Raw genomic sequence first — 9,953 nt, 5'->3', positions numbered from 1 at the left:
AGGAGCACACAAGCAGGGGAGAGGGAGAAGCTAAGCAGTAGCCCAATGTGGGACTTGATCCCAGGACCCTGAGATCATGACCTAAGCAGAAAGCAGATGCTTAACTGGCTGAACTACCCAGGTGCCATGTAGACTTTATTTTTTTATATAGTTTTAGGTACATAGAAAAAATTGAGCAGATTATACAAAGAGTTACCATATACTCTCCCACACATTTTTCCCTATTATTAACTTCTTACATTGGAGCAGTACATTTGTTACAATTAAAGAACTAATATTGACACATCATTAACTAAAGTCCATAACTCACATTAGGGTTCATTCTTTGTGTTGTACAGTCTGTGGGTCTTGAGAAATGCACAAGGTCATGTACCCACCAATAGAGTGTCACTGGAATAGTTCCACTGCCCCAAAACTCCTCTATTCATCCTTATTTGAGCCCCTGGCAACCACTGATCTTTTTTTTTTTTTAAGATTATTTATTATTTATTTGACACAGAGAGAGAGATCACAAGTAGGCAGAGAGGCAAGCAGAGAGAGAGGAAGAAGCAGGCTTCCTGCTAGCAGAGAGTCCGATGCGGGGCTCGATCCCAGGACCCCGAGATCATGACCTGGGCCGAAGGCAGAGGCTTAACCCGCTGAGCCACCCAGGCACCCCAACCACTGATCTTTTTACTGTCTTTACAGTTTTGCTTTTTCCAGATGCCATATAATAGGAAACATGCAGTACGCAGCCTTCTCAGATTGCCTTCTTTCACTTAGCGATATGAATTTAAAGTTCCTGTATGTCTTTTTGTGGCTTGATAGCTCAACACCCCGTTGTACGAATGAAATATGATACACCAATCTGCTTGTTCATTCACCTATTGAAGAGGATGTTGAGTTGCTTTCCATTTGGGACAATGATGAATAAAGCTGCTATAGACATCTGTGTGCAGGTTTTGTGTGGACATAAGTTTCTGACTCATTTAAGTAAATGCCTACAAATGTGATTGCTGGATCATACGGTAACACTATGTTTAGCTTTGTAGGAAATTGCCAAACTGTCTTCTGAGGTGGAAGTAGCAATCCAAAGTGCCATTTGCATTCCCAACCAACAATTAATGAGAGTTCTTACTACTCCACATCCTTGTCAGTGTTTGGTATTTTCAGTTTTGGGGATTTTAGCCATTCTAATTTTGTTTTTGTTTTTTTATTGTGTTATGTTAGTCACCATACAATACATCATTAGTTTTTGATGTAGTGTTCCAAGATTCATTGTTTATGTATGACACCCAGTACTCCAAGCAATCTGTGCCTTCCTTAATACCCACCACCAGGCTCACCCATCCCCCATCCCCCTCTCCTCTGAAACCCTCAGTGTGTTTCTTAGAGTCCACAGTCTCTCATGGTCTCCCCCTCCAATTTACCCTCCTTCACTTTTTCTTTCTTTCTCGTAATGTCCCCCATGCTATACTTTATGCTCTACAAGTAAGTGAAACCATATGATAATTCACTATCTCTGCTTGACTTATTTCGCATCGCATAATTCCCTCCAGTTCCATCCATGCTGATGCAAAAGTTGAGTATTCATCCTTTCTGGTGTCTGAGTAATATTCCACTGTATATATGGACCACATCTTTACCCATTCATCTGTTGAAGGGAATCTTGGCTCCTTCCACAGTTTTAAGCCCTTCTAATGTAGCAATACCTCACTGTTGCTTGAATTTGTGATGCCCTAATAACAGAGGAGGTTGAACACATTTCTATGTACTTATTTGCCACCTGTACATCTTCATCAGTGAGGTGTCTGCCCAGATCCTTTGCCCCTTTTTTAATTGGGTGGTTTTCTTATTGATGAGTTTTAAGAGTTTTTTCTAGGGGCACCTGGGTGGCTCAGTCAGTTGAGTGTCTGCCTTCAGCTCAGATCATGATCCCAGGGTCCTGGGATCGAGCCCCACATTGGGCTCACTGCTCAGCTAGGAGTCTGCTTCTCCCTCTGCCTCTGCCTGTTGTTCCCCGGGCTTGTACGCTCTCTCTGGCAAATAAATAAATATTTTTTAAAAAACACACACAAAAAAGAAGTGTTGATCAAAAGACATCTACCAAAAAAAGTGGGGGAGGGCACCTGGGTGGTTCAGTTGGCTAAGGGACAATGTCTCCATCTCAGGGTCATGAGTTTTAGCCATGCATTGGGCTCCAAAGCCTACTTTAATTTAAAAAACAAAAACAAAATCAAAAAAGATCTACTCAAGACTAGCTAGCACCCAGAACAAATTTTATGTGGTTAGGCTCAAGCTACACAAACTGCTTTTTGAAAAGGAAAAACAAAGCAACAAAACAAACAAACAAAAAAACCCACACACATATAAGAAAAACCTAGAGTTTTAGTTTAATTCCACATGAATTTAACATAAGAAAAAAATGATGTTGAAAGAAATAGTGAATTTTTGATAAATGCTTTTTCACCTTAAGAAATATTAGTTGTGGGATGCCTGGGTGGCTCAGTCAGTTAAGCGTCTGCCTTCAATTCAGGTCATGATCCTGGGGTCCTGGGATCCCTGCTCAGTAGGAGGGATCTCTCCCTCTGCCTCCCTCTTCTACCTCTGCCTCCCTGCTCTCTCTGTCTCTATCTCTCTGATGAAGAAATAAAATCTTAAGGAAAAAAGAGAGAGAGAGAGAAGAAATTATTTGCTATAGGACTCTTTTGGGCCCAGCGTTAAAAAAATAAATAAATGAAGATAGTGAAAACTGTTAAGAGGTTGGAATATTATGCATTACTTTTAAATGCATGTTTATTTTATATAGTATCCATTGTCCCTGTACTAGAACACATGTAATCACTAACACAGCTACACTTTTCTTTCTCTTTTTTCCCTCTTAATATTTTTTTTTGCTCACATCATTTTCACTTTATCGAGGTTTCTAGTATTCCCCCTCCTTTGTGCAACCATAATTCCTTTTACTCTTCAGCCTTAATCCTCCCCATATTATAGTGAACCGTGAGTACTCGTACCGCAGCATTGTTGTTCCTGAGTTCTTTGTTTTGTTTCCTCTCTTGTTTAAATGGATTTACCTCTAAGGAGTTTTCCAAGAAGGGCTGATGGCTCATGGGTGCTTCACTTCCTGACTTCTCTCATGTTGGAACGTGTCTGACGGTCTCTGCTATATTTTACCAAGAACTTCACTAAGGATGATATTCCTGGGTCGCACTTGGTTTCCCTCAGCACTTGGCAGACGTGGCTTCACGGTTTCTTGGCTTTGACTGTCTCTGAGAACAAGTCGGAGGCCGGTCTAACTCTTCACCCCTCCCGCTTCTTCCTCGACACCTGAATAGTCTCTCTTTATTTTTCAAGTTGTTACATAAACCAGAATGTAGATAGCTTTGACTGCCATCACGTTTAAACAGTTTTTCCAACCAGTTTTTGCCTAAAAACTCTATTCTTCTTTCATCTCCTGGCAATGTTTTGGACTCTGTCTCTGAGTGTTCTTTCTGTTCCTATGTTGGCGTCTCTGCTTCAAAGCCATCAAGGGATCATCTTTGCTCTCCTGTATGTCTGCCATTGCCTCTAGTTTTAAAGTCCTTTTGTCTCTTTCTCTGCATTATGAGTGTCTAGCCTCTCCACCAAAGCTTGGCCGCCGGTCATGTCTATTCATAACCATATGGACTTTATTTATTACATATCTATAACATTAACTCTTCTTTAGTTCTGTAGTCTTCTCTTCAACCCATTTTGCTGTCTTGGCTTATCATCTCATAGGTCTTATTATATTTAATTAATATTCTATATGTTATTAGTGTAAAGCACTTACAGAGAATAGGCCCATGTTTGCAAGTGGTATTTTCTCCTCTACTGGTATCTTCCTATATCATTTATTTTCAAATTACTTATCTGACTTTTTTTTAGTACCTACCACTGCAAGGTGGTGTTCTTTGGCGATACCACGGAACAGGAGAACTTGCTCTCACGGGGTGTTTAGGTTGTGTGTACGCTGAGCTTCTGCACACTCGCGGTATGCGGCTGTGTGTTCAGGTTTGCAAAGATGTGTTTACGCTACATCTCCTCATTTCCTTGATGGTGAACCTGAACTGTGCTGCCCACGTCCTTCATCTCTCTAGTAAAGTGAGATTGAATTTTCCTTGACATTTATTATTTTCCCATTATCTGGAACCGTTTGAATTCCCTTCAAAGCTTTAGATTAAATTACCCATGTTGATTTTAATCCACTTTTCTGTAGCCTAGAGATAAAATTGTGTGGTTAAAGATATGGACTTCAGCCTTACAGTTGGGAATTCAGTTTGTTGTCATAACAAACTTATCTTTACAAAGGCAAGTGAAACAAAAGCAAAAATGAACTTTTGGGACTTCATCAAGATAAAAAGCTTATGTGCAGCAAAGGAAACAGTCAACAAAACTAGGAGGGAGCTCATGGAATGGGAGAAGATACTGGCAAATGACACTGCAGATAAAGGGCTGGTATCCAAGATCTATAAAGAACGTCTCAAACTCAACACTCAAAGAATAAATAACCCAGTCAAAAAGTGGACAGAAGACATACTCTATTTGACTTACTTTGCTTAACATAATTCCCTGCAGGTCCATCATGACCTGAGCCAAAGGCAGATGCTTAAATGACTGAGCCACGCAGGAACCCCTAGAGAGGTAATTTTTAATCACAAATTATATAATTACATTTTCAAAAAGTTAGCAATGGATATGACCACCTATATATGATTCTATTGGAAAACTATTTTTGTGTGTGTTTGTTTTTTGAGTAACTGAATCATTACCTAAAGATGAAAAACCTGAAGAACCAATAGAACAATGATGGTCTCTATAGTAACCTACAAAAACATTCATCGTGTGACTCTGGAAACTCTTAACTGACTCTTTAAAAAAAAAAACCACTAAGGTTTTTCTGATAGATCCATGCAAATGAGCAATCCTAAAGGTGTTCCATATCATAGTTGTATTTCAGGATAAAAATAACCATATGCGTGGTTATAATCCATGCACAAGGATAATTTCATTTATGTCCAAACTGAAAAGATGGCCTCTATCTCTCCCTCGTCTTCTTCTCAGCCAAGAATCATATTAGTTTCTTGGGTGGAATGCAAGGGACTGATGTCAAGTATCAGAACTAAAGTGTTTCCTCTCTAAGTTGTCTGCCAAACCCCAGAAGAAGGCAAGAGGGAGGACCTTTAACAAATTCAATAAAGACAAAATTGCCTTACGCTTCCACAAAGAACCTTTTCAAAGAATATTGCAGATTCTCAAGGAACCAAGTACAGAATGATAATACCAACTTTGATTAAAGAACAGTTCCACATTTAAGCAGAATACATATCTTTGAGTTTCCTGGTAGCCAGGGAAAAGAAGAAAAGAAAATAGGTGTCATATTTTCCTTGCCTTATAAGTGTTTTCCAGACTATTGGAAGACTCAAAATTTCATTTTTGAACCCTGAAATTGTCCTGAAAGGACAATTCTTACATGGATCTCTATGTATAGGACCACGAACAATGTAATAGACAATATTCTCAGTAATAGTTTTAATGACAAAGCAAGGACAAATCTACTTATAACTGTTTCTTCTGTGATCCCAAATATGAAGACAACAAAGCAAGATGTTTTATGAAGTCAATGCCACAAAAGGAACTCCTAAAATTTCTGTCTAGATTCGTGAATCCATTGTGTGACTTTCTTCTCTGTGTTCTATTTTCCACTGCTCCTGCCTTTGTCCCTTTTCTCTGATTCTGTTTCTCTCTTGGGAATGAAAGCATCATCTGTTATGAGACATTGTTCAACAAGCCATGTTGACAGCCAGAACAGATTGATTGAGGAAGCAATCCTCAGAGGCAGGTCCCGGTGAAAGCAGGAAGCGGAAACCATTTTTCCTTTGATACACTCCTCTCCGTGGCCTTTAGATCCCTGACCTGAATTGGGTCCTCACTGCCCTAGCAGCTTACTGCCTACTATGTCCCATGCAGGCTCACCTCGTCAAATAGTGCCACAGCCTTAAGATTACTTCCTCTTTTTATTTCCTATCGAAACCTCCCTTTCCTCGGGGCTGAGGGCAGCAACAAAAGGAAATGACATATATCAATCCAGGTTCAGTCGGAGAAGCAGAACCACAATGAGCTCGGGGATAAGGGAGTTGGAATTAGACCTTTCACAGTGATGGGAGGAGCTGAGAAGCACAGATTGGAAAGGAGGAGAGATCAGAGAGTCATCTGAGAGGTAGGTCTGTTACCACAGTGGGATGCAAAGGGGGAGATGGTAGAGAAATCTACAAGGAGCGGTTGCCTGTATAGGCTGTGGGCTGCTGGGCCTGGGGCAGCTGTTCTCAAGGTCAGCACTTAGATAGATGAGCTAGTCTGGGGTAGGGAAGGGCTAGGACAGGCTGGAACCCACTGGTACCCCTTCACCTGTCACTGCATTTAACCATGATGACAGTCTAAAAGTAATGGCTGGGTTTCTCTTCCAGCTCCCAAATTTTATGCTGGTTTTTCTTTTTGGCTAACTCTAACCTGAAACCATACAGAAAAAAAGATTTGGAAACACTGTTCCCATTTAAGTCGCTTGCTGGATACATTTCCTAAGTTCCTCTCCCTTAACCATTCAGTTGCATAAAGAAATATGCACTCATTTACCCTGTGGCCTCAAAAACCCCAACCTCGTTGCACCTGGGTGGCTCAGTTATTAGGTGTCTGCCTTTGGCTCAGGTCTTGATCCCTGGGTCCTGGGATCAGCCCTGCGTAGGGCTCCCTGCTCAGCAGGAAGCCTGCTTCTCCCTCTCCCACTCCCCCTGCTTGTGTTCCCTATCTCCCTGTCTCTCTCTCTCTGTCAAATAATTAAATAAAATCTTTAAAAGGAAAAACAAAAAACTCTACTCTCACCTCCATGTAGCCCCTGGAAAGAGCATACCCCAGACTGAGGAACAGGGCTTTCCCTGGACGCCCAGCTCATCAGCCATTCCCGTGTCATCAGCCACTCCCGTGCTTCAAATGATCAAAGGCTCCCAGCTGCTCTCAGGACCAAGTCCAAACTCCCCCACCCAGCATTCAAGGCCTCCCTGGTCTGGGCTCACTCCACTTCTCTTGCCTTGTTTCCTGTCATTCATCACTCACGCCTGCCTCTGGAAGTCTCCTTTCCAGCACACTCCTGTGGGCCCCTGACTCCCTTTTGTGCTTGCTGGTTCCCCGCATTTTTTCCTGGTGTTCCTCTTCTCTGCACTACTTCTTTGCCCAATTCGCATGCCTGTCACATCCCTGAAGTACATTCCCCACACGTCATCATTGTTTGTACCATTAGGTCTGAGTTTTCGCGTCTGAGAGACCACCAAGGAGCCAAGCACTGATGCAATCACACGAGGGTTTATTTGACAAGCTTAAGCTTGGGCCCAAGTATACCCGAGCGCAGCAGAGTAGGGACTTGGACCCCGAGCCAGATTACAGTCAGAGTTTTTAAAGGCAGTGTAGGGGTGGACTTGGCGGTGGGTGAGGACAAAGGGGGTTATGGATGATGTAAGTCTCTAAGGAATTTTGGAAGCGAGGGCTCCAGGACCTTGAGGGGCTAGCTGTTGTCTGGGGAAAAGTTATTCATTAGCAATCTTCTGGTGAGACCCTCTAGATGTATATCGGTGGGTCATATGCTTGGGAATGATTGCTGACACTATCTTGGAGGTTTAGAGATAAAGTTTCACATTTCTCCCATCAAGTGTCCTTGTTAGTGAGATTTTGGTTTAGAAATTTAACTTTATTTACATTTCCTTCTGCCTCAGCCTCCTTCAGTTTTATGGTGGGGAGGGCGACATTAGGGCTTAAGGAACTGAGTTATTTGTCACTGGAAATTGGGCTATTGAAAAGATGGCTTCTTTGTTGTAAATCACTGGGACATTTGTAAACCAAGGGAGACTCCTGTCTTGCAGGATTGTGATCTCTGCAAGTTAACTATTTGTTTTTCTTTTAGGGCAGCCAGGGGTGGCTGAGGAATGTCACACATACTGCCGAGGGGAGGGGAGCGGGTGGAGAGTGGGTGCAAGATGCCAGCTTTTGCTTTGCCAAGATGGCTGTACTTATGTCAGGGCTAGACTCGAGGTGGGCGCAGCCTTGTTCTTCTTGGCCTCCACAAGGTCCACCTTTCCACTTTGTGTTGTGTTGGTGTCTAGTCTGGCTTTCGCAGGCAGCCTATGGGCTCCACATGGCACACTGTCAGAAGCCTACCCCAGCCTTTCTCCTCTTTCGACTCACCAACTCAAGACCAGTTATATCTGGAGGAATCCCCATTACACTAAACCAGTCATGGTGACCCCATTGTCCTTTGCCAGTGAGTGATCTAAGGTTGGGCACATGGCTCAGTTCTGGTCAGTAGGATGTATAGAAAAGACACCAGCAAGCTTGCTGTTCCTCTTCATATACATACCATGCGAGATCGCAGCGAGAAGGCAGCCAGCTGCCAGCCAGAGAGAGCCCTAACCAGACACTGAGCCCTGCAAACCTTGATCTCAGACTGCCAGTCTCCGAAACTGTGAGAAAATAAATTTCGGTTGTTTAAGCCACCCCATTTGTACTAATTTGTTATAGCAGCTCAAATTGATAATTGATATATCCTTAAATATCTAAGACTTAGTGAATGCTTATCATATGCAAGACACTGTTCTAAGTATTTTTATGTTTTAAAGATTTTTATTATTTAGAGAACGTACATGCGTGCATGTAGGGGAAGAGGCAGAGGGAGAGACAGAATCTGAAGCAGACTCTGCACAGAGCCCAGTGTGGGGCTCAGTCCCACGACCCTGAGATCACGACCTGAGCCAAAATCAAGAGTTGGACACTTAACGACTGAGCCACTCAGGTGCCCTATTCTAAATATTCTTAGAGGACCAATTCATTTTTTTAAAAATTTTATTTACTTATTTGACAGGGAGAGACACAGCGAGAGAGGGTACACAAGCAGGCAGAGGGAGATGGAGGAGCAGGCTTCCCGTTGAGCAGGGAGCCCAGTGGGGATCGATCCCAGGACCCTGGGAGCACGACCTGAGGTGAAGGCAAACGCTTAACGACTGAGCCACCCAGGTGCCCATAGCACCAATTCATTAAATACTCACAACTTCCCAGTGAAGTAGGTACAAGTACGATCATATCCATCATACAGATAAGCAATCTGAGGCACAGAAAGCCTGAGAAGCTCACCCTAGATCACAAAGCTGATAAATGGCAGAGCTGCGATTTGAACCGAGGTTGTCTGGCTGCTGAGGTCACACTAAGCCACTATGTTCTGCTGCTTCACAACGGCTGTCCTGGGTATCTTATCCACCTGAAAATTCTCAGAGGCCAGCGCAGTGCCTGACACTTGTTAAAGCATTTCTTAGTCTCTGAGGTGCCCGGCGTCTGCCATTCTTTGTCAGCAGTCCTCTAACTTCACCCTCACGACAAGCTTATCAGGGGATGGCTGACTGGCCGGCTTTTCCCTGGGCTGAGGGGAGCCCCTAGAAGGCAGGACTATCTACTTCAAACGGAGACAAGTTGGTCACCCCACCTGTCAGGTCAGTTCACAATTGCATTACAACTTTCATTGCCCAAGGCACTGTTGCTTTGAAGGATCTCTCCCACTCGTAGATTTTTGTGGGGCCCCCAAAATTAGTTTTTTAATGATAGGAGAAAAAAATTAAAACCTTTTCCTCAAACCTGAAGGTTCATTTTTTTCTTCTTCTGACTTTAAAAGAAATCAAAGCGCCTTAGTGGGGGTCCTAAAAAGATGATGAGCCCTCGTCACTGTGCCCACATGCCTCTTGGTCCTAATGGATGCACTGGCTCTAGGTTATAAGCTATCATGATCCCCATTGCACAGAGATTTTAAGTAATTGTCAAAAAATCAAACATCTAGAAAATAATGGAACCAGGATTTGAATTCATGCTGTCTCCCTACAGAGCCTATACTTGTAACCGCTGTAGCAGTGTTTTCCAACATC

The sequence above is a fragment of the Martes martes genome, assembly GCF_963455335.1.
Source record: "Martes martes genome assembly, chromosome: 1".
In the NCBI taxonomy this organism is placed as follows: domain Eukaryota; kingdom Metazoa; phylum Chordata; class Mammalia; order Carnivora; family Mustelidae; genus Martes; species Martes martes.
Note: the sequence above shows the minus strand (reverse complement) of the source record.